The 25,684-nt window shown below is 38.6% G+C and overlaps 1 protein-coding gene across 5 annotated transcripts in view; it reads right to left on the bottom strand.

The window, feature by feature from the left end:
- Positions 1 to 25,684, bottom strand: part of TPST1 (tyrosylprotein sulfotransferase 1) — a 165,131-nt gene that overhangs the window by 15,670 nt on the left and 123,777 nt on the right. For 4 of the 5 annotated variants that reach the window (XR_003523377.2, XR_003523375.1, XR_003523374.1 and 1 more), the window contains one exon: positions 4,426 to 4,514. The exons of the other annotated variant lie outside the window; for it this stretch is intronic. The gene's annotated coding sequence lies outside the window, so the exon portion shown is untranslated. The remainder of the gene's footprint in view (positions 1 to 4,425; positions 4,515 to 25,684) is intronic. 5 annotated transcript variants of the gene reach the window in all.

Raw genomic sequence — 25,684 nt, 5'->3', positions numbered from 1 at the left:
TGACGTACAGACTGCAGATTCAACCCTCCACAGGTCCCTTTTCCTTCACACAGGGTTTTATTCAACCTAAGTTATTTAGTTTCAACTAACAGCAATTAGATACAGCAAACACATAGGCAATGGACAAGTATAACTGCAAAGTGACAAATAAAACAAGACACAAATTATAAAAAGGCAGACAGGAAGCCTTGAGTTAAGAAACAGACCAACAGGGGCGCCTGGGTGGCTCAGTCGTTGAGTGTCTGCCTTCGGCTCAGGTCATGATCCCAGGGTCCTGGGATCGAGCCCCACATCGGGCTCCTTGCTCAGCGGGAAGCCTGCTTCTCCCTCCTCTCCCACATCCCCCTGCTTGTGTTCCCTCTCTCGCTGTCTCTTTCTCTCTCTGTAAAGTAAATAAATAAAATCTCAAAAAAAAAAAAAAGAGACAATTCTATATCCTATGTTAGGGGGAGGCAGCATTTTTTCTATATAACACAAGATTAATTTTCTTTTGATGAAATAAAATTTCAAAATATGGTCAGTAATTTATTTAAGAAGGTAAGGAAGCATGTGATCAAATACAGAAGGAATTCTACACCAAATTATTAATTAAGATTTGGTCTGGGACAGATCTATCCCGAAACTTGACTAGAATGACTGATTCCCTAAGGGTTTCAGATGGTCAAACTTCTACAAGTTATAGGAGAAACTCTCAGAAATGTTATGAGGCCAAACTCTGAATGTGGCTTGATCTTATGGAGAATATTAAACTTTCTCTAATAAACTGTTTTCACACTAAAAGTGTTTGTGGCCCATTCTGAGACACAAGTGTCTTGTTATCTGTGGTAAGCAGCCTCTGAGATTGGGCCCCTATGTTTCGGGCCGGGTATCCATGACCTGTGTAATCCCCTTCCTTTAAGTGTGAACTGAATCTAGTAACTTGCTTCTAACAACTAGAATATGGCAGAAATGATGGGATGTTACTTCTGAGATTAGGTCACAAGAAGTCTTTATCTTCTGTCTTGCGTAATCTCTCTTGCTCTTTGCTTCCTTGCTCTGAGGAAAGCCAGCTGCATGCGGTGAACAGCTTTATGCAGAGGTCTCTGTGCCAAAGAACTGATATCTCCAACCAGTGACCGACAAGGACTTGAGACCTGCCAACAGTCACATGAGTGAGTTTGGAAAGGGATCCTCTTCCAATTGAATCTTGAAATGCCTGCCACTCTGGCTGACAGTGTGACTACAACCTCACGACAGGCCTGGACTAGAAGCATCTAGATAAACTGCACCTGGATTCCTAGTCCTCAGAAACTGTGTGATAATATGCTTGCTGTTTTGAGCTGCTAATCACCTTAAATTTTCAAGTGCCAGTAGATAACTAATACAGATTTTGGTGTCATGCGTAGGGTTCTCTTTGTAATTGGGCAGTGGGAGGTAGCTATAAGAACTTTAAGGAGGCTGCCTATAAGGTTTTAAGGAAGGTAGGGACATCTGATTAGAAATCGGAAGCAGGGGGATCTTTGTTATGTAGTAACAGAAAGTTCAGCAACCCTGTCACTTGCAGTTATACAGAAAGTAGAAAATGAGGCAAATGAACTGGATAGTCCAGCTAAAGAGATTTCCAAGCAAAGCTCTGAAGATGCCACCAAGTTTTTTCTTGATAATTATAGTAAAATGCAAAAGGAGAGAGAAAGTAAGGGAAGGATTGTTTAAAAAAAAAAAAAAGGAGTTGATGGCTTTGAAATTGGGTGTGAATACTCTGAGCCCTGCCATTTTCAATGTGAGCTGTGGTACTGTCACATTTCTCTTATTACTTACCACCTCCTTTGCTTTTAACTCTCCTGCCTCCCTCTTACAAGGACCCTTGTGATTACACTGAGCCCATCACATAATATAGGATACATTTTTAATTCCTCAGTTACATCTGCAAAGTCCTCTGCCATGTAAGGTTACATATACACAGATTTCAGGGATTAGGACATGGAAATCGTTAGGGGGCCATTCATTATTCAGGCTACCACAAGTAAGCAATAGATAACTAATGTACAATACTTAGAATTTCTACAGTTTATAAATGGGAACACAGAGATGAACAAAGTGCTACAGAAAAGACAGTTGTATAGCCCTTACACACAAACAAAAAGCCCTTACGTGTGTCTTTAAATTTTAAAACAATGGGTTACGTAGAAAAATGCTCTCATTCTTAGAGGTGTATGCTGAAGGAGCACAATATCTGTAACTTTCAAATAATTCAACAGTAGCAGCAAAAAAAAAAAAAAATAAAGGCATGTATGTATACATGTACACGGAGAGAGATGAACAGATGAAGCAAACATGGCAAAATTTTACCTAATCTATGTTAAAAGTGTAAGATGTTCTTCAAATTTTTCTTTAAGTACGAAAAAGTTGGGGAAAATCAGGGGATCAAAACATTTTTCAACACAACAAATATATTACCTTTACAAAGCTCATTGGATTATAAGAAATATACAATTTGTATATGGCTGAAACTGAGGATTACACTCAGGGGTTGGCCACCTACTCTGTAAAAGGCCAGTGAGTACATATTTTAGGCTTTGTGGGACATATAGTCACTTGCCAAACTACTCAATTCTGCAACCATAGTGCAGAAACATAGACAATATATAAATAAATGAACACAGTGAGCTCTAATAAAACTTTATTTACAAAGGCAGATCACAGGCCAGATTTGGCCTGTGGGCTGTAAAGTGCCAACCCCTGCTTTAACTCAAAACCTTCTTTCAAAATAAGAGAATTTTGGGGCGCCTGGGTGGCTCAGATGGTTAAGGGTCTGCCTTTGGCTCAGGTCATGATTCCAGGGTCCTGGGATTGAGCCCCACATCGGGCTCCTGGCTCAGCAGGGAGCCTGCTTCTCCCTCTCCCTCTATATCTCTGTGTCTCAAATGAATAAATAAAATGTTAAGAAAAAACCAAAATAAGAGAATTTTAAACAATCTCCAGAAACATGTACTAATGACCATATTATGTGCTAATAAGCACTATATTAGGCACTGCAGACTTTAGGTGTTGCTTTTGCCTATCGTTTTTTTTTTTTTTTTAAAGATTTTTATTTATTTAATAGAGATAGAGAGAGAGCACAAGTAGGCAGAGCGGCAGACAGAGGGAGAGGGAGAAGCAGGCTCTCCGCCGAGCAGGGAGCCCGATGTGGGGCTCGATTCCAGGACCCTGGGATCATGACCTGAGCAGAAGGCAGCCGCTTAACTGACTGAGCCACCCAGGTGCCACTGCTTATCGTTTTCTTCAAAATGTGTGTGTGTGTGTCTGTGCATACAAAGGTTAAAAGATTAGTCTCACAACCCCTGGTTGTGAGTTCAAATTTCACTGTAAACCCAAATCAATTTATTCTTCCTTCTTTCTGTAAACCCACTATAAACTATGTAATATAATCCATCCTTCCCTTTTTTCCTTTCTCCTTCCAATTCTAGTCAAATGAACAAAATTGGATTAATCACAATCCTTAGTTCATGACAAACTTTCATCATTGGTCTATGCTTGGCTTGCTGTTATTTATCCTGTAAGGTAATTCATTGTTTTTAATAACGTAATAAGTATCCCTCTTGAGAAATTATGAGTTGGTATTTTCACATTCAGAGAAAACAGAACTCCAGCCAAATATAATACAGGAAGGAATCCAGATTTTGAAATTTACATCCTTAATCCCACAGGGCTCTTGTGGCTCATTAGAAACTTATTATCTCTGAAACAGTTGACAACATGTATGTTAACATATTCTCATTTGTCTTAAAATATTTTGGCAGCTTTGCAAGTCTCAGATTGGGTTCTTGGAGAGCTCAATGGTCTTGTGCTGCCTAGAAACAACTAGATAAATGTTATTTTCTATATCAAGAAAAAATTAATCAGCTCAGAAGCATGATCTTCGACTCCAACATTTTTAAGAAAAAGACATGTTTCAGTGTATTGATTTTTTTAAAGCTTTTATTTATTTATTTATTTATTTATTTATTTGATAGCGAGAGAGAGGGAGAGAGCACAAGCAGGGGGAGCAGCAGGCAGAGAGAAAGGGAGAAGCAGGCTCCTAGTTGAGCAGGGAGCCCTATGCGGTGTTCCACCCAGGACCCTTGGGATCATGACCTGAGCTGAAGGCAGATGCTTAACAGACTGAGCCACCCAGGGGCCCTCAGTGTATTGATTTTTAAGTGAAGTTTGATAAGATGGACTGGAATGTGAATTGAATTGGGAAAGTGTAATAGTTGAAATAGGAACTTATTTCTATTATATAAAGAAATCATATTATTGGACTATAGATACTTATCAGGCAAAAATGCAAAGTCATTCCCATTCAAAGGTAATGGTACCAAACTGAGTTTTCAGGGACACTGAAAGATAATTAATACATACAAGTACCGTCAATACTGTGCCCTCATGGCATCCTAAATGACTTACTTTTATGGCAGTCATCACATTGAATTGCAGCTAATTACAAATCTATCTTCACCATATTTCTTATGGAGACAGTCAATCATCCTAATATCCTGGATATAGGAACAAATGGACAGTTGGAAAAAAGGAATAAATAAGTGAGATCCTTTCATAGTGGTCTCCATTTTTACAGATGAAGGACTGAGAATAGTTTCTGAGGCCAACTTACAGTATAGATTGAACACAGAGAAGCAGAAGAAACAATTCTAATCGGACCTTCCTGATTTGAACCTGTTGAACCATCAGGGCTACACATGATATTACCTTATAGAATATTATCATTCATTCTATCATTCTATTCAATTCTACTCTTGGAAATAAAAGAACTTAAGAATTTAAAATTATTATTTGTGATAAAAACATTAGATAGCTTAATAAAAAAGTATTCTTTTGCTTAATTGCATTTTGAAATGTTCATAAAGGAATCAATTTGTGACAGGTGGCAAAAAAAAAAAAAGTAGAAAATCAAAGCCCAAATACCATCAAATACCAAATAAGTTATAAACTAGCCAATCCTAAACTGTTCACCCTGTTCTGTCTTGCCTTTCATTTGGAAACCCCAGTAAAGGCTCTGGCCTAACCCTTGCCCTTGCTCCTGTCTTCTGTCCCCTAACCATCCTGGTAGCTTTTCTACATAGTCCATGCCATGCCTTCTATCTCTCGGACCTGTAAGTATAATAAACTTTGTTTTCCTGAGCCTCTTCTCAGACTCCTCTTATGGACACACCTCACTGACCGGCTCATAAAAGAATACGAAATAAGCATCCTTTCATATGTTTATTGGCCATCTGTGTTAATCTTCTTTGAGAAATACTAAGGCCTTTGTCCATTTTGTGTTTAACTTTTTGAGGAACTGCCAGACTGTTTTCCAAAATGATTGCACTGTTTTACAGCACTGTATGAGGATACTAATTTCTCCACATACTTAGAAACACATTAAACTTTTTTTTGTTTTTATTGTGGCAAAATATACAACAAAATTTCCCATTTTAACTATTTTTTAAATTTTTAAAATTTTAATTCCAGTGTAGTTAACACACAGTGTTATATTGGTTTCGGGTGCACAATATAGTGATTCACCAGTTCCATACCATTTTAACCATTTTTAAAGTATATAATTCAATGGCATTAAGTGCATTCACACCGTTGTGCAGCCATCTCCACTATCTGTTTCAAGAATTTTTTTTATCATTCCTTACTGAATCTCTGTATCTGTTAAATAACTAATTCCCTCTTTCCTCCAGTCCCTGATAACCACTGTTCTACTTTAGTTTCTATATATTTGACTATTCTAGGTACCCCATATAAGTAGAATCATACAATATTTGTCCTTTTTGTATTTTGCTATTTCACTTAGCATAATGTCTGTCTTCAAAGTGGCAGCATGTATCACATTTCATTCCACTTTACGGAATTTCATTCCACTGTATGTATATAGTACATTTTGTTTATCCATTCATCTGCTGATGGACAATGGGTTGTTGTTCACACCCTTTGGCTATTTTGAATGCTACTGCTATGAACACTGGCGTACAAATAGGAGTACCGGCTTTCGTTTCTTTTGTGTATGTACCTGGAAATGAAATTGCTGGATCATATAATTCTATGTTTAATATTTTGAAGAACTATCATATTGTTTTTCAGATATTTTTATTATAGGCATCCTAGTGGATGTAAAATAGTATCTAATTGTGCTTTTGATGTGCATCTCCCTCATGATTAATGATATTAAGCATCTTTTCATGTGCTTAACTACTTCTATATCATTCTTTTTTTAAGATTTGAGAGAGAAGAGAGAGTGGGGGGAGGGGCAGAGGGAGAGAATCTTCAAGCAGACGCCCCCCCCCCCCGCCCCGAGCATGGAACCCAACTCGGCTCGATCTTACGATCTATGATATCATGACTTGAGCCGAAACCAAGAGTTGGATGCTTAACCGACTGAGCCATCCAGGTGCCCCTATTTCTACATCTTCTGTAGAGAAGTGTCCCCTCAAATTCTTTACCCATTTTTAAATTGGGTGATGTGAATTCTTATTACTGAATCATAGAGTTCTTTATATATTCTGGATTCTAGTATCTGGATATGATTCTGTGTGTTGTCTTTTTACTTTCTTGATGATATCATTTATAGCACAAAAGTTTTTAACTTCAATGCAGTCCAATTTTCCTATTTTTCCTTTTGTTGCTTATGCTTTTGATCCTATCTACAAAACTAGAATCAAATCTAAGGCCATAGATATTTGTTCCTATGTTTTCTTCTACAAGTTTTACAGTTTTAGCTCTTACATTTAGGTGTGTAATTCATTTTGAGTCAATTTCTGTGTATGATATTAAAGAAGTGATCCAATTTCAATCTTTGCATGTCAACATCCAGTTGTCCCAGCACCATCTGTTGAAAAGACTATTCTTTTCCCATTGAATTGTCTTGGCATTCTTTTTGAAAAACAATTAGTCATAAATGGTAGGACTTATATATGGACTCTCATGTCACCTTATACCTTTTTAATAAATTATCTTTCTATTTAAATCAGCCTGAGTTGGTTCCTGTTGCTTGAAACTAAGAACTTCATGTCGGGAATGAGAAACTGTAATATAAAGTTAAGAGGAGGGTTGTCAGACAGTAGTAGCAGGGACCCCACAAGACCAAACAGGGAATTTGAGAATTTTTGTAGCAGCTTCAGTCCTTTTAAACTATCAAATATTGTACCTTGGGACATGGATCATGTGCCTACTGAGTCTATATATAATATTAGGGAAAACTGTAAGTTAAAGTCCAGATGTTGGTATTTGTTGACTAAATTTTGTAGCCTTCAGTAAATCCTGACATCAATAAATATTTGAAAGTAAATATAGCTCAGTTAAGGCCAAACTGAAACTGACTGAGGGTACAGTAATTTGGACATTTTCAGGATTGAAAAAGTCAAATTCTGTACATCAAGCTCAAGTAAGTAGTGTATGTAGAGGCAGTGAGGTGGAAGACTTGATAGGAGATAAAACTAAGGGGGAAAAAAAAAAGCCTAATCTAGGCCTTTCTAGATACTGTTAAGAATTCTCCACTAGGGACGCCTGGGTGGCTCAGTCGGTTAAGTGGCTGCCTTTGGCTCAGGTCATGATCCCAGGATCCTGGGACTGAGTCCCATGTCAGGCTCCTTGCTCAGCTCCTTCTCCCTCTGCTTGTGCTCGCTTGCTCTCTCTCTCACAAGTAAATAAATAAAATTAAAACAAAACAAAACAATTCTCCACTAAACAAAGAGATAAGCCTGGGGTTAAGACTAAATTATGAGTTATGCCTTTTCAACCTGAGGTTATTTTTAAATATTTTATTTATTTGAGGATGAGAGAGAGAAAGAGAACGAGCACAAGCAGGGGGTACAGCAGAGGGAGAGGGAGCCTGCTGAGCAGGGAGCCTGATGCGGGGCTCAATCTCAGGACCCTGCCATCATGACCTGAGCTGAAGGCAGACACTTAACGACTGAGCCACCCAGGCGCCCCCCTGAGGCTATTTTTAAAAAACTATCTCAGAGCCAAGGGCATGGACAGGGATAGAAGACTACTGCTAAGAGACAGGAATTTCCTTGATCAAAGAAACTAGATAAGCACGACGGCTGCTGTGGTCCCCGGGGTGACTAGAAGCAAAGATTGGAAGTCAACCACTCTATTTTATCTCTTACTGCCTCAACTCCAACCACATGTAATGCCTCAGACAAACCAGGTGTTCTCCTGCCTCAAAGCCTACTCCTTCTATTTTGTGCAGGCTTGCTCCCAAATATCTGGATGGAAATTCCCTTACCACCTTGATGTCTTTGCTCAGACACATCTTTTAATAAGGGCTGCTCAGATTACTCTCTGTGTATTTGTAACCCATTCCCTAACCCATTCAACTCTCAATCCTGCTAACCTTGCTCTATTTTTCTAAAATTATCATCTAATGATATATATAAAAATCTACTTATTTGCCATAATTATTGCTTATTTTCTGAGAAAAGAAAAGCAAGGATTTTTGTCAGTTTTGTTTCCCAATGTCTTCAAAAATTTCTGCTGATTCAATCAATGAAATGTGCTATACTAAGCTAAATTTTGTATTTTGAGAAGAAAAATGGTGGGAGAATGAAATCATATGGTAAATGGCAGCACAGACATGACTGTGTGTATATCAACTTTCTATTTCTACAAATGACAGACTTAAAAAAATGCTATTTAATATTTTTTTAATTTTTTGTTATGTTAATCACCATACATTACATCATTAGTTCTTGATGTAGTGTTCCATGATTCATTGTTTGTGCATAACACCCAGTGCTCCACGCAGAATGTGCCCTCTTTAATACCCATCACCAGACTAACCCATCCCCCCACCCTCCTCCCCTCTAGAACCCTCATTTTGTTTTTCAGAGTCCATCGTCTCTCATGGTTCGTCTCCCCCTCCCACTTACTCCCCTTCATTGTTTCCCTCCTGCTATCTTCTTCTTTTTCTTTTTTCTTAACATATGTTGCATTATTTGTTTCAGAAGTACAGATCTGTGATTCAACAGTCTTGCACAATTCACAGCGCTCACCATAGCACATACCCTACCCAATGTCTATCACCCAGCCACCCCATCCCTCCTACCCCCACCACTCCAGCAACCCTCAGTTTGTTTTCTGAGATTAAGAATTCCTCATATCAGTGAGGTCATATGATACATGTCTTTCTCTGAGTGACTTATTTCACTCAGCATAACACCCTCCAGTTCCATCCACGTCGTTGCAAATGGCAAGATCTCATTCCTTTTGATGGCTGCATAATATTCCATTGTGTGTATATACCACATCTTCTTTATCCATTCATCTGTCGATGGACATCTTGGCTCTTTCCACAGTTTGGCTATTGTGGACACTGCTGCTATAAACATTGGGGTGCATGTACCCTTTGGATCCCTAGATTTGTATCTTTGGGGTAAATACCCAGGAGTGCAATTGCTGGATAGTATGGTAGCTCTATTTTCAACTGTTTGAGGAACCTCCATACTGTTTTCCAGAGTGGTTGCACCAGCTTGCATTCCCACCAACAGTGTAGGAGGGTTCCCCTTTCTCCACATCCCCGCCAACATCTGTCGTTTCCTGACTTGTTAATTTTAGCGATTCTGACGGGTGTGAGGTGGTATCTCATTGAGGTTTTCATTTGGATTTCCCTGATGCCAAGCGATGTGGAGGACTTTTTCATGTGTCTCTTGGCCATTTGGATGTCTTCTTTGGAAAAATGTCTGTTCATGTCTTCTGCCCATTTCTTGATTGGATTATTTGTTCTTTGGGTGTTGAGTTTGATAAGTTCTTTATAGATTTTGGATACTAGCCCATTATCTGATATGTCATTTGCAAATATTTTCTCCCATTCTGTCAGTTGTCTTTTGGTTTTGTGGACTGTTTCTTTTGCTGTGCAAAAGCTTTTTGTCCTGATGAAATTCCAATAGTTCATTTTTACCCTTGCTTCCCTTGCCTTTGGCGATGTTTCTAGGAAGAAGTTGCTATGGCTGAGGTCGAAGAGGTTGCTACCTGTGTTCTCCTTTAGGATTTTGATGGACTCCTGTCTCACGATTAGGTCTTTCAACCATTTGAAGTCTATTTTTGTGTGTGGTGTAAGGAAATGGTCCAGTTTCATTCTTCTGCATGTGGCTGTCCAATTTTCCCAACACCATTTGTTGAAGAGACTTTTTTTCTATTGGACATTCTTTCCTGCTTTGTCAAAGATTAGTTGACCAGAGAGTTGAGGGTCCATTTCTGGGCTCTTGATTCTGTTCCATTGATCTATGTGTCTGTTTTTGTGCCAGTACCATACTGTCTTGATGATGACAGCTTTGTAATAGAGCTGGAAGTCCGGAATTGTGATGCCGCCAGCTTTGCTTCTCTTTTTCAATATTCCTCTGGCTATTCGGGGTCTCTTCTGGTTCCATACAAATTTTAGGATTATTTGTTCCATTTCTTTGAAAAAAAGTGGATGGTATTTTGATGGGGATTGCATTGAATGTGTAGATTGCTCTAGGTAGCACTGACATCTTCACAATGTTTGTTCTCCCAATCCATGAGCATGGAACGTTTTTCCATTTCTTTGTGTCTTCTTAAATTTCTTTCATGAGTATTTTATACTTTTCTGAGTACAGATCCTTTGCCTCTTTGGTTAAATTTATTCCTAGGTATCTTATGGTTTTGGGCGCAATTGTAAATGGGATCAACTCCTTGCTTTGTCTCTCTTCTGTCTTCTTCTTGGTGTATAGGAATGCCACTGATTTCTGTGCATTGATTTTATAGCCTGCTACTTGACTGAATTCTGGATGAGTTCTAGCAGTTTTGGGGTGGAGTCTTTTGGGTTTTCCACGTACAGTATCATATCATCTGCAAAGAGTGAGAGTTTGACTTCCTCTTTGCCGATTTGGATGCCTTTGATTTATTTTTGTTGTCTGATTGCTGTGGCTAGGACTTCTAATACCATGTTGAATAGCAGTGGTGAGAGTGGACATCCCTGCCGCGTTCCTGACCTTAGGGGAAAAGCACTCAGCTTTTCCCCATTGAGAATGATATTCGCTGTAGGTTTTTCATAGATGGCTTTTATGATATTGAGGTATGTATCCTCTATCCCTATACTCTGAAGAGTTTTGATCAAGAAAGGATGCTGTACTTTGTCAAATGCTTTTTCTGCATCTATTGAGAGGATCATATGATTCTTGTTCTTTCTTTTGTTAATGTGTTGTATCACGTTGATTGATTTGCGGATGTTGAACCAGCCTTGCAGCCCAGGGATAAATCCCACTTGCTCGTGGTGAATAATCCTTTTAATGTACTGTTGGATCCTATTGGCTAGTATTTTGGTGAGAATTTTTGCATCCATGTTCATCAAGGATATTGGTCTATAATTCTCCCTTTTGATGGGGTCTTTGTCTGGTTTTGGGATCAAGGTAATGGTGGCCTCATAAAATGAGTTTGGAAGTTTTCCTTCCATTTCTATTTTTTGGAAGAGTTTCAGGAGAATAGATATTAATTCTTCTTTAAATGTCTGGTAGAATTCCCCTGGGAAGCCATCTGGCCCTGGGCTTTTGTTTGTTGGGAGATTTTTGAGACTGCTTCAATTTCCTTAGTGGTTATAGATCTGTTCAGGTTTTCTATTTCTTCCTGGTTCAATTTTGGTAGTTGATACATCTCTAGGAATGCACCCATTTCTTCCAAGTTATCTAATTTGCTGGCATAGAGTTGCTCATAATATGTTCTTATAATTGTTTGTATTTCTTTGGTGTTCGTTGTGATCTCTCCTCTTTCATTCATGATTTTGTTGATTTGGGTCATTTCTCTTTTCTTTTTGATAAGTCTGGCCAGGGGTTTATCAATCTTGTTAATTCTTTCAAAGAACCAGCTCCTAGTTTCGTTGATCTGTTCTACTGTTCTTTTGGTTTCTAGTTCATTGATTTCTGCGCTGATCTTTATTATTTCTCTTCTCCTGCTGGGTTTAGGCTTTATTTCCTGTTCTTTCTCTAGCTCCTTTAGGTGTAGGGTTATGTTGTGTATTTGAGACCTTTCTTGTTTCTTGAGAAAGGCTTGTATTGCTATATACTTTCCTCTCAGGACTGCCTTTGCTGTATCCCAAAGATTTTGAACAGTTGTGTTTTCATTTTCATTGGTTTCCATGATTTTTTTTAATTATTCTTTAATTTCCTGGTTGACCCATTCATTCTTTAGTAGGATGTTCTTTAGCCTCCATGTATTTGAGTTCTTTCTGACTTTCCTCTTGTGATTGAGTTCTAGTATCAAAGTATTGTGGTCTGAAAATATGCAGGGAATCATCCCAATCTTTTGGTACCTGTTGAGACCTGATTTGTGACCCAGGATGTGATCAATTCTGGAGAATGTTCCATGGGCACTAAAGAACGTGTATTCCGTTGCTTTGGGATGGAATGCTCTGAATACGTCTGTGAAGTCCATTTGGTCCAGTGTGTCATTTAAAGTCTTTATGTCCTTGTTGATCTTTTGCTTAGATGATCTGTCCATTTCAGTCAGGGGGGTGTTAAAGTCCCCCACTATTATTGTATTCTTGTCAGTGTGTTTCTTCGCTTTTGTTATTAATTGCCTTATATAATTGGCTGCTCCCATGTTCGGGGCATAGATATTTACAATTGTTAGATCTTCTTGTTGGATAGACCCTTTAAGTAGGATATAGTGGCCTTCCTCATCTCTTATTACAGTCTTTGGTTTAAAATCTAATTTGTCTGATATAAGGATTGCCACCCCAGCTTTCTTTTGGTGTCCATTAGCATGGTAAATGGTTTTCCACCCCCTCACTTTCAATCTGGGGGTGTCTTTGGGTCTAAAATGAGTCTCTTGCAGACAGCATATGGATGGGTCTTGTTTTTTAATCCAATCTGATAGCCTGTGTCTTTTGATTTGGCATTGAGCCCATTTACATTCAGGGTAATTATTGAAAGGTATGAATTTAGCGCCATTGTATTGCCTGTAGGGTGACTTTTACTGTATATTGTGTGTTCCTTTCTGATCTACGCTGCTTTTAGGCTCTCTCTTTACTTAGAGGACCCCTTTCAATATTTCTTGGAGGGCTGGTTTTGTGTTCACAAATTCCTTTAGTTTTTGTTTGTCCTGGAAGCTTTTTATCTCTCCTTCTATTTTCAATGACAGCCTAGCTGGATATAGTATTCTTGGCTGCATATTTTTCTCATTTAGTGCTCTGAAGATATCATGCCAGTCCTTTCTGGCCTGCCAGGTCTCTGTGGATAGGTCTGTTGCCAATCTAATATTTCTACCATTGTGGGTTACATATCTCTTCTCCCGAGCTGCTTTCAGGATTTTCTCTTTGTCTCTGAGACTCGTAAGTTCTACTATTAGATGTCGGGGTGTTGACCTATTTTTATTGATTTTGAGAGGGGTTCTCTGTGCCTCTGGATTTTGATGCCTGTTTCCTTCCTCACATTAGGGAAGTTCTCTGCTATTATTTGCTCCAATATACCTTCTGCCCCTCTCTCTCTTTCTTCTTCTTCTGGGATCCCAATTATTCTAATGTTGTTTCGTCTTATGGTATCGCTTATCTCTCGAATTCTGCCCTCATGATCCTGTAGTTGTTTCTCTCTCTTTTTCTCAGCCTCTTTATTTTCCATCATTTGGTCTTCTATATCGCTGATTCTCTCTTCTGCCTCATTTATCCTAGCAGTTAGTGCCCCCATTTTTGATTGCACCTCATTAATAGCCTTTTTTATTTTGACTTGGTTAGATTTTAGTTCTTTTATTTCTCCAGAAAGGGTGTCTCTAATAACTTCCACGCTTTTTTCAAGCCCAGCTAGTATCTTTAAAGTCATGATTCTGAACTCTATGTCCGACATCATACTAATGTCCATATTGAGTATGTCCCTGGCTGATGGTACTATCTCTTGTTCTTTTTGCTGAGGTGATTTTTTTCATCTTGTCATTTTGTCCAGTGGAGAATAGATGAATGAGAGAACAAAATGCTAACAGGTTAACAATGTCCCCAGCAAATATACTCTATACAAATCAGGAAAGACCTGAAACCAGGGGAAAAGAAAGGGAAAGAAAGAAAAAAGAAAGAGAAAAGAAAGAAAAAAAAAACCAAAAAGATAAATACAAAAACAGAACAATATGAAAAAAACCGAATATGATCAAATATGATCAGGCTAGTGCATAGATCAGTGCCACACACTAGATTTTGGGCGTATTTTGGTCTGTTAGAAAAAACCGCCTCCTAAAATTTAAAGGAAGAAAGACTTATATATGTACAAAATAAGGGTTGATGCAATGAAGGCATGGAAGATGAGTATAAAGATGAAAATTATAAAAGATTTTATAAACGGAATTGATATGATAAGAAGTTGTTTGAAAAAGAAAGAAGAAGATTTAAAAAAAAAAGAAAAAGAAAAAGAAAAGGGAGAGAATGTGATCAGGCAGGAGACTAGAAGAAAGCCATACAGTAGTGATTTAGGGTATATTTTGATCTGTTAGAAGAAACTGTATCTCAAAATTTTAAAGAAAGAACAACTTATATATATATATGTATGGCAAAAATAAGGGTAACTACTATGAAGGCATAAAATATGACTCTAAAAATGAAAAATAAAAAGTTTTTTTTTAAAAAGAGACTGATAAGATGTTGGTTGAAAAAGGGAAAAAGAAAAATAAAAAAAACCATTTAAAAAAATTAACTTTGAAAAACTAATGAATCATGGTAAAAAAAGCCATGAATTCTATGTGCAGTATTCCCCTAGCGCTGGAGTTCTCCCGTTCTCCTTGATCGGTAAACTTGGTCTTGGCTTGTTGGCTGTTCGTGCCAATCTTCTGGGGGAGGGGACTGTTGCCGTGGTTCCCAAATGTCTTTGCCGGAGGTGGAATTGCCCCACCCTTGTCGGTCCGGGCTAAGCAAGCTGCTCGGGTTTGCTCTCAGGAGCTTTTGTTCCCTGCAAGGTCTGGTACAGCTTTGGAGAACCAGGGTGAAAATGGCCTCCCAATCTCCACTCGGAAGAGCTGAGAACTCGGGGCCCCGCTCCTCAGTGCGCCCCCAGAGAAAGCAGTCACTCCCGTCTCCCTGGTCTCCGGCTGCACTGCGTGCTCACCTGGCCTGTGACAGAGAGTTTCTATCTCTGGCACCCGACCCCGTGTGGAGTCTCCAAACCCAGAAGATCCGTGTGGTGCGCTCCCGCGCCGCTCCTCCCGGGGGAGGGAGGGGAGTCTCCCCGGCTCTGCCGCTTGTTGGGTCCCTGCTGGAGGAGCAGTGGCCCGACTGGGCCGCGGATCACAGTTTATGGCAACCCCGAGCTGAGAGCTCGCACCTCGGCTCCGTCTCTGCAGCCGGCTTCCCCGCTCCGATACCTGGGAGCTCTGCTGCACTCAGGCACCCCCGGTCTTTCTGTGACCCCGAGGGTCCTGAGACCACACTGTCCCGCGAGGGTTCAATCCCCCGCTTAGCCACTGGAGCGACGTCCCTCAGCGGAGCCGACTTCTAAAAGGTCCGATTTTGTGCCCCGCGGCTCTATCACTTGCCAGAAGCGGCCGACAGAGGCCCCCTCCCCCACCGTCTAGCCTCCCGAATATCGCCTCGGATTCACTTCTCTGCGCGTCCTACCTTCCAGTAAGTGGTCGCTTCTCTGTTCAGAGAGTTATTGCTACTCTCTTCTTCGGTCCCCTGTTGAGTTCCTAGGTGTTCAGAATGGTTTGATCCCTATTCAGCTGAATTCCTGAGACCACACGAAATCCAGGTCTCCTACTCCGCCATCTTGCTCCGCCCCTATTTAATATTTTTTGACTACCGCACTAAACCATCCATTTACCGAAGATTGACCATAATAAACTCCAAATGTAAGAAAAACAAATGGTTCCTCATTAGAGATAAATTCAACTTGTACTCTTCTATACCTATAGCCAATCAGAAAATATTATTGCTTTACTGAATTTGGGAAGTTTAATGTCCTCCTTTCACGTTTATTCAACAAGTATTTCTTGGTTATGAGAGATACTATCCTAGGTGCTCATCACACTGTGGTAAACAAGGTCGTTGTGCTCAAGGTATTTACATTCATGTTTCTTAAAAACATCATTTCAAAGAGAGTAGTAAACATTTGTGCTGCTCACCAACATATCCAGGCCTTCTTTCCTCTGGCACATGAGAGGACTGTACTTCCCTATCTCTTGAAGTTAGACAGGACCACTTGATGTCAGGCATGGCTTTTATTAGCAAAACATAAAGAGGAATCATGTGTGACATTTCTAAGAGGAAGCATTTAAGACTTTGTGCACAATTCTCCATGCTCCCTCTCTCTTCCTCTGCCACATGTTGATATAGAGGTGTCACAAGATCAAAGAAGCCTGAATGTTGAGGGGCGCCTGGGTGGCTCAGTCGTTAAGCATCTGCCTTCGGCTCAGGTCATGATCCCAGAGTCCTGGGATCCAGCCCCGAATTGGGCTCCCTGCTCCGCGGGAAGCCTGCTTTTCCCTCTCCCACTCCCCCTGCTTGTGTTCCCTGTCTCGCTGTGTCTCTCTCTGTCACATAAATTAAAAAAAAAAAAAAAAAAAAGCCTGAATGTTGAGACAACACATGGGACGCACTGCCTGAGAGTAGCCTAGATTCCAGAAAACATTTAAAAACTGACAAATTTATTTTAGTTAAGTCCCCTGAAGTCTGGAAGGGAGATTATACAAACCTCTCCACTGTAATATCTAAGTCAGAAAAAATACTGACATCTGCAAGACATCTTTTTTAACCCAGAATAAACTAACACTTTGTGGTTGCCTGAAACTCACCAGAGGTTCTCAAACTGGTTTTGAGTCCCTTTTGGGGATTTCATAAAGTGAACACTAATTCTCTCTTTAGTTATAGTAGACCTTTCCAGAGGCTACCTGACATGTGATATTGCAAAAGACTGAATACAAAACAGATATGAGAATCTAAGTATTAAGTCAGACAATGAAGATATTTTGCAAAAATGTAAATACTCTTCTAATTCTTTTTGTTATAGAAAGTAGTTATTTTTCATAAAACTAGCCTATATTATGTTCATATATAATGGGTTTCTTATTTCTCAGTGAATTTAAAATATTTAAAAATTTTTCAGTTTTAGTTTCTAATAAAATAAACATTGGGATATATACACAGATAGAGCATATAAACAAAAACTCTTGAGTCTGATAGTTTTTTTAAAGATTTTATTCATTTGAGAGAGACAGAGAGAGTACAAGCAGCGGGGAGGGGCAGAACGAGAGGGAGAAGCAGACTCCCTGCTGAGCAGGGAGCCCAATGCAGGGCTCAACCCCAGGACCCTGGGATCATGACTTGAGCTGAAGGCAGACGCTTAACCTACTGAGACACCCAGGTGCCCTCGAGTCTGACAATTTTTAATAATTTTGGTCCTGAAATCAAAAAATTTAAGAGTTGCTAGGTTAGACTATGCTTTCATCACTGAAGTTACCATTTTTCATATTTATCCCTCGTCCTTTTCCTTCCACATGAAAGAATTACTTTCCAGATAATTCCAGAGACTTCATAATAAATATCAATGTATGTCATCAAGTTTCTGATGAAAAGTACTTTAAATTGGAATGTATGCTTGAAAGAAATTTTAAGAATTCTGAAGTTTGTATCACTTTGAACGTACTCAGGAAAAATTATTAAAGTAGAAAATGCTTTTAGGGAATAGTAATCTCATGACAGTACTGAAGAGAAATTCTACAAAGTAATAATTGATATGCATCAATAAATGTCTTCACTGTTGATTTAATTTGAATTAAATTGTTTGAACAATTCAAGTTTTCTGTTTGTATGTCCTAATTAATATGCAACCATTACAGATGATCTAAATTAAGCTCCTAAATTATAAAATAATGTACGATTATAAGTGCAATATTGTTGCTGCAGTATGGAAACACAGTCACCATTAACTAGAATTCAGTGGTCAGTGACCTCATAATCAATTTATTTTGGCTTTACAGATATCAATGAAGATGTAAAGCAGTCATCTCTCAAACCAAATTACCAGGAAATCCATTCCAGTCCTGGCCAAATGCCAGGCAAGACAGAAAATAAACTTCCTGAATTGATGGCTAATCATTTATTTTCTAGCAATGCAAATTTCAGAAATTAAGCTCAAGTACTTCTGTGTTTTCAAAAGGGCTCTTTTACTGCTTCACTTAAAACAATTTTTTAATGACTTCAAAAGAAGTATATTTATATAAAACTTAACAGAATTCAAATTCTGATAGTTGCATATACCATTTTATATATTTTTTCTCTTACCTATCACCTCTTGCATTCTGGAAATGGTATTAGATGCTGACACAAGACAGCACTAACTGGGAGACAAGGAGAGAGAACTGAAAGAAAAAATTAAAAACCAGTAATAACAATTATATGTTTGATATATTTTTCAAAATCCTGTTTTCAGGCTCTCCTCATTCTAATCCATATGGCTACAGTGCACATATGGGCAAGTGACTACCTTGCTGTATATCTTTCATACCCAGTCTGAAGACCCAAGCATGGTGTACAAGGCCATTCAAACTTTTTCTTCAACGTTACCATCTAGCTTCCTCTCCTACAACTCCCTATCCAATCTCATCTCCAAACAACAATCTGCCATTTCCAACAGAGCTTCATGTTCTCCTACCTTTCTACTAACTGTTCCCTCTGACTGAAATTCCCCTTCTGAACCTTGTCTTGGCCAGTGAACCTCCATTTAACTCTTAAAACTCAGCTAAAATATCAGCACCACTGTGAATTCCTAAATTGAATTAACTTTCTAGTCTTCTGGGGTGCTAGGTGGTGCAGCTGGTTAAACGTTGCACTCTTGGCTTCCGCTTGGGTCATGATTTCAGGGTCGTGAGTTCAAGTCCCACATTGGGCTCCATGCTGGGCAATAATTTTTAATCTTCCAGAGTACTCAGTTGCCCTTTTTTGGGGGGAGGGGCAGAAGGAAAGGGAATCCCAAGCAATCTCTATGCCCACTGTGGAGCTGACGTGGGGCTCAATCTCATGACCCTGAGATCATGACCTGAGCCATAATCAAGAGTTGTATGCTCAACAGACTGAGCCACCTAGACAGCGTCTTGGTTACTCTTTTTATAGCATCAATCACTTTACTTTTGGAATTAGTTTTTTCCCTGCCTCTCTCCCCAGGGACATTACCTTAATAGCAAAGACTATATGTCATTTATCTTTAGCTCATCTCACATGGCACCTAATAGGTACTAAATAAACTGCTGAATAGAAAATTAGAGAAACCGCACATGGTTATCTCAATAGATTCAGAAAAAGCATTCAACAAAATTCAATACCTTTTCATTATAAAAACACTCAACAAGTAGGAAAAGTAGCTTCATTAACATATTAGAGAGCACTTATGAAAACCCAACACCTAACCTCATACTTAATGGTGAAAAACTGAAAGATTCCCATTAAGATCAGGAATAAGACAAGGATGCCTACTTTTGCATGTTGTTCAATCTTGTACTAGAAGTCTTAGCCAGTGCAATTATACAAGAAAAAGAAATAAAAGACATCCAATTTGGAAAAGAAGTAAAACTATTTCTATTTGCAGATGACATAATTCTACATGTAGAAAATCCCAAAGAATCCACACATACATAAAATAGCTACTAGAACTAATAAGCAAATTCAGCAATATTGGAGGGTAAAGATCAACATATGAAAATGAGTGTTTAGATGCACCAGCAATGAAGAATCAAGAAGGAAATTAAGAATCCAATACCATTTACAACAGCATCTAAAAAAAGACACCTAGAATAAATTTAAAGGGAGTACAAGATGGGTACAGTAAAAACAACCAAACACTAAGGAAAGAAATTAAAGACATAATTACATGAAAAAACACTTCCTGTTCATACATTAGAAGACTTAATATTCTTAAGATGGCATCACTCCACAAAGTGATCTGAAAATTTAATACAATCCCTATCAAAATCCCAATGGCTTTGTGCGCACGCGCGCATGTGTGTGTGTGCATGTGTATAAATGGAAGAGCCAATCATCATATTCATATGGAACTGCAAGGGGCCTTGAAAAGCCAAAACAATATTGAAAAAGAAAAACAAAGCTCAAAAACTCACACAGATTTCAAAACTCACTCCAAAGTTTTTTTTTTTTTAAGATTTTATTTATTTATTTGACAGAGACACAGCGAGAGAGGGAACACAAGCAGGGGGAATGGGAGAGGGAGAAGCAGGCTTCCCGCCGAGCAGGGAGCCCAATGCGGGGCTCGATCCCAGGATCTGGGATTATGACCTGAGCCGAAGGCAGATGCTTAACGACTGAGCCACCCAGGTACCCCTCACTCCAAAGTTATAACAATCAAAACACTGGTACTGGCACAAGGACAAACATATAGACCAATGGAATGAAACTGTGGCTCAAGAAATAAACTCAATCATCTATGGCCAATTGATTTTTCACAAGAGCACCAAAACCATTTAGTGGGGCAAAGAATAAGCTCTCCAACAAATAGTGCTGGGCCAACTGGATATGCAAAAACATGAAGTTGGAACCCTGCTTCGTTCAATGAAAATTAGCTCATAATGGATAAAAGACCTAAATATAGGAACTAAAAATTTAAAACTATCATAATGGGGCGCCTGGGTGGCTCAGTCAGTTAAGTGTTGTACTTTGGCTCAGGTCATGATCTTGGGGTTGTGGGACTGAGCCCTGAGTTGGGCTCTGCGCTCGGGGGTTGTCTACTTTTTCTCTCCTCCTGCTCCTTCCCCCTCTCCTCATGCACACAACTTTTTCTCTCTGGAATAAATAAATCTTTAAAAAAAGAATGATAATAAGAAAACACAGGAGTAAATTCTTCATTACTTCAGATGTGCCAATGGATTCTTAGATTTGACATCAAAAGCATAAGCAACAAATGAAAAAGCAATTAAATTGGACACACACAAATTAAAACCTTTGTCCATCAAAAGATGTTATCAAGAGAAGGAAAAGACAACATACAGAATGGGAAAAATATTTGCAATCATGAATCTGATAAAGGTTTGATATCTAGAATATATAAAGAACTCTTACAACTCAACAAAATAATATAACCCAATAAAAAAATGGGCAGTGGATTTGAAGACATTTCTCCAAAGATACATAAATGGAAAATAAGCACATGAAGAGATGTTCAAATTCATTTGTCATTAAACAAGTGCAAATCAAAACTACAATGAGATATCACTTCACATTTGCTAGGATGGCTAGAATTGTTTTGTTTTAAAAGGAAAATAACGGGCACCTGGGTGGCTCAGTTGGTTAAGCGACTGCCTTCGGCTCAGGTCATGATCCCGGAGTCCTGGGATCGAGTCCCACAACAGGCTCCCTGCTCGGCAGGGAGTCTGCTTCTCCCTCTCACCCTACCCCTTCTTGTGCTCTCTCTCTCTGTCTCAAATAAATAAAATAAAATCTTTAAGAAAAAAAAGGAGAATAACAAGTATTGAGGAGAAGAAACAGGTACTTCTGCACATTGCTGATGGAACGTAAACTGGCAAAACCACTGCGTAGAAGAGTTTGGCAGTTTCTCAAAAAGTTAAACATAAACTTACCATACAAAAATTACCAGGAATTCCATTTCTAGGTATATATCTGAGAGAAATGAAAACATATCCACACAGAAACCTGTACATTAATGTTCATAGCAGCATTGTTCATAATAACCAAAAGGTGGAAACAATCCACATGTCCATCACTGGACAAATGGATAAACAAAGTGTGGTATAAATGAATCATGGAATATTATTAAGCCTTAGAAAGGACACATGAACCACAAAAACATTCTAACAGAGGCAGAAAGCAGATTAGTGGTTCCCAGGGTGTGAGAGAAAGGAGGAATGAGTAATGATTACTTAATGGTTATTCTGAGGTTATGTAAAATACTAAACTAGAAAGAGTCGGTAATTATAACACTGTAAATGAACTGAATGCTGCTGGAGTCAGTGGCATTGTGCATTTTAATAATGTTAATAGTCATGTGAATTTTGCCTCAATATTTTATTATTTTTTATTAACATATAATGTATTATTTGTTTCAGGGGTACAGGTTTGTGATTCATCAGTCTTACACAATTCACAGCACTCACCATAGCACATACCCTCCCAAATGTCCATCACCCAGCCACCCAACCCTCCCACCCCACTCCACTCCAGCAACGCTCAGTTTGTTTCCTGAGATTAAGAGTCTCTTATGGTTTGTCTCCCTCTCTGGTTTCATCTTGTTTCATTTTCCCCTTCCTTTCCCTATGATCCTCTGCCTTGTTTCTCAAATTCCACATATGAGTGAAATCATATGATATTTATCTTTCTCTGACTGATGTATTTGCTTAGCATAATACACTCTATTTCCATCCATACCACTGCAAATGGCAAGATTTCATTTTTTTGATAGCTGCATAATATTCCATTGTATATATATATTCCACATCTTCTTTATCCATTCATCTGTCAATGGACATCTAGGCTCTTTCCACAGTTTGGCTATTGTGGACATTGCTGCTATAAACACTGGGGTGCACGTACCCCTTCAGATCACTACATTTGTATCTTTGGGGTAAATACCCAGTAGTGCAATTGCTCTATTTTCAACTTTTTGAGGAACCTCCATACTGTTTTCCAGAGTTTGCTTCAATATTTTAAAAGGTAATTAAGAGAATATTATGGATTTTTTGCCAATAAATTTGCAATATCAGAAGAAATAGACAAGCTCTTGGAAAACACAACTCAAACCAATTGACATAAGACAAAATGGATATTTGGTCTGTTACAGAAAAATGATCCATTATTTGAAATCATCCATGTTGTAGACTGCAAAAGTGACCTTGGTTTTCAACTCCCTTAATCCAGGCCACTTGCAATGTGACTTGGCAACTCAGAAAAGGTTTGAGAGGTTCTAGAGATTCTAGCAGGCTGACAGTGAAGCTCTTCCCCTGCATGAAGCCCATCCATAAAGAATGGGAGAGATGATTGTTTTTTCACACACATAAATCTCAACAAAAGACCATGAGGCATACAAAGAATCAGAGGAACAAAATAAAACTCCAGAAACCAACCCTAAACAAACAGATATTTATAAATCATATATCTCATAAGAAGTTAATACACAGAATATATAATGAATTTCTTGAATTTGACAATAAAAAAATCAAACAACTTGATTAAGAAACAGGCAAAGGACTTGGACATTTCTCCAAAGATGCTATACAAATGACCAAAAAGCACATGGAAAGAGTCTCAATATCACTAACTATTAGAGATATACAAATCAAAAACACAACAAGATATCACTTCATATTCATTAGTAATCCCACTAGGATTACTAGAGAAATAAAAACAAGCCAGAAAATAAGAAGTGCTGGCAAGGTTGCACACTGTTATGCAATTATAAAATGGTATGACTGCTATGGAAAACAGTGTAGCAGTTCCTCAAAAAAATTAAAAATAAGATTACCATATAATCCAGTAATCCCGCAGGGTCTTGATACATGTTTGTAGCAGCATTATTCACAAGGTGGAAGCAACCCAAATGTCCATCAGTGGATGAATGGATAAATAAAATGACGTATGTAAATATAATGGAGTATCATTCAGGTTTTTAAAAAGATTTATTTATTTATTTGAGGAAGAGGGGGATGGGGGGAAGGGCAGAGGAGAAAGAGTCTTAAGTAGACTCTGTGTCGAGTGCAAGCCTGATACAGGGCTCAATCTCATGACCCTGAGATCACGATCTGAGCCAAAACCAAGAGTTGAAGACTTAACCAACTGTGCCACCCAGGTGCCACTATCATTCAATTTTTTTTTTAAGATTTTATTTATTTATCAGAGAGAGAGAGCACACACATAAGCAGGGGGAGTGGCAGGCAGAGGCAGAAGGAGAAGCAGGCCCCCCAGTGAGCAAGGAGCCCGACGTGGGACTCAATCCCAGGCCCCTGGGATCATGACCTGAGCCAAAGGCAGATGCTTAACCAACTGAGCCACCCAGGCGTCCCACCATTCACTTTTTAAAAGCAAATCCTGTCATGCGCCATAACATGGATAAACCTTGAGGACATTATGCTAAATGAAATATACCAGTTATGAAAAAGACAAATACTATATAAATCTATTTATATTAGGTACTTAGAGTCAAATCCAGAGATAGAACGTGGCATGGTGGTTGCCATAGGGGGAAGGGAGAAATGGAGAGTTGTTTAATGGATAGAATTGTTCTGCAAGATGCAAAAGTTCTGGATATCTATTCCAATATATTTAATTGTAATATACTTAACACTACTGAAATGTTCACTTAAAGATGTTTAAAATCATAAATTTTGTTATGCATTTTTTATCACAATAAAAATATCAATTCTAGGCAGGTGGCAGATCTAAATGAGAAAGGTAAAGCAATAAAGCTTTTAGATATAACACAGAAGAGTATCTTCATGGCCTTAGGTTATGGAAAAGATTAAATGATATAACAAAAACACTAAACATAAAGGAAAAGGTACCAAATGAGGTATTAAAATTGGGAACTTTCATTCTTGAAAAGATAGCCTTAAGAGAGAGAGAAAAAGGCAAGTCAGGTAGGTGAGAGAAGATATGTGAAATACATATTAACTTTAGGGAGGTGGGTGGGGGGGATGGGGTAACTGGGCAATGGGCATTAAGGAGGGAACATGATGTGATGAGCACTGGGTGTTATACACAACTAATGCATCATTGACACTACATCAAAAACTAATGATGTACTATATGTTAGCCAATTGAATTTAAATAAAAAAACACATATAAACTTTACATATCAAAATACATAGAGAATTCCTAAAAATCATTAAGGATAAAGCAAACGGGGGGGCGGGGGGGATGGGTTAGCCCAGTGATGGGTATTAAAGGGAGCATGTACTGCATGGAGCACTGGGTGTTATACGAAAACAATGAATCGTGGATCACTACATCAAAAACTAATGATGTACTGTATGGTGACTAACATAACATAATAAAATAAAATTAAAAAAGGATAAAGCAAACAATTCAGTAGAAAATTGGGTGAAAGACTTGAATAGGCATTTTATAACATAGTCCAGTGGCAAATACCATAATGAAAAGATGTTTACTCTCATTAGTTATTAAGTACATATGAATTTTAACCATAATGAGACATCACTGTGCACCAATAAGACAACACTAAAATTTTACTGCCTTCAGCTCAGGTCAAGATCCCAGAGTCCCGGGATCGAGCCCCGTATCGGGCTCCCTGCTCAGCCGTTCACCCTGCTTGTGCTCGCTCTCTCACTCTCGCTCCCTCTCAAATAAATAAATAAAATCTTAAAAAAAAAAACCACTAAAATTTTAAGAGATTGATTCTAACAATACTGGAAATGTACAACAACTGAAATTCTCAAATACACACGGGTGAGAGAGTAAACTGGTATAATCACTTTGGAAAACTCTTTGGCATTATCTCCTAAATTTAAACATACAAATACTCTATTACCCATCACTTTTACTCTATGAAGAAAAAGATTAACTTAGCAGGCCTAGGTTGTTTAAATGCGGCACATTCCAATGAAAGGCCTGTTTTCAGGACTGGCTATTGGTTGGCTCCTGGGATCTGAGTTCTGAGTATTCTGTCTATAAGAATGCTTTTGCATGTCTGAGACTTTGGGTCAGGCTGTACCAGTACGAGCAGACAGTTTATGTTAATAATTTATTTATGGTGAACACCTG

This window comes from Zalophus californianus, chromosome 10 (genome assembly GCF_009762305.2).
Source record: "Zalophus californianus isolate mZalCal1 chromosome 10, mZalCal1.pri.v2, whole genome shotgun sequence".
NCBI lineage: Eukaryota > Metazoa > Chordata > Mammalia > Carnivora > Otariidae > Zalophus > Zalophus californianus.
The sequence above is the reverse complement of the archived record's forward strand: the minus strand, read 5'-3'. Positions and strand labels throughout refer to the sequence as shown.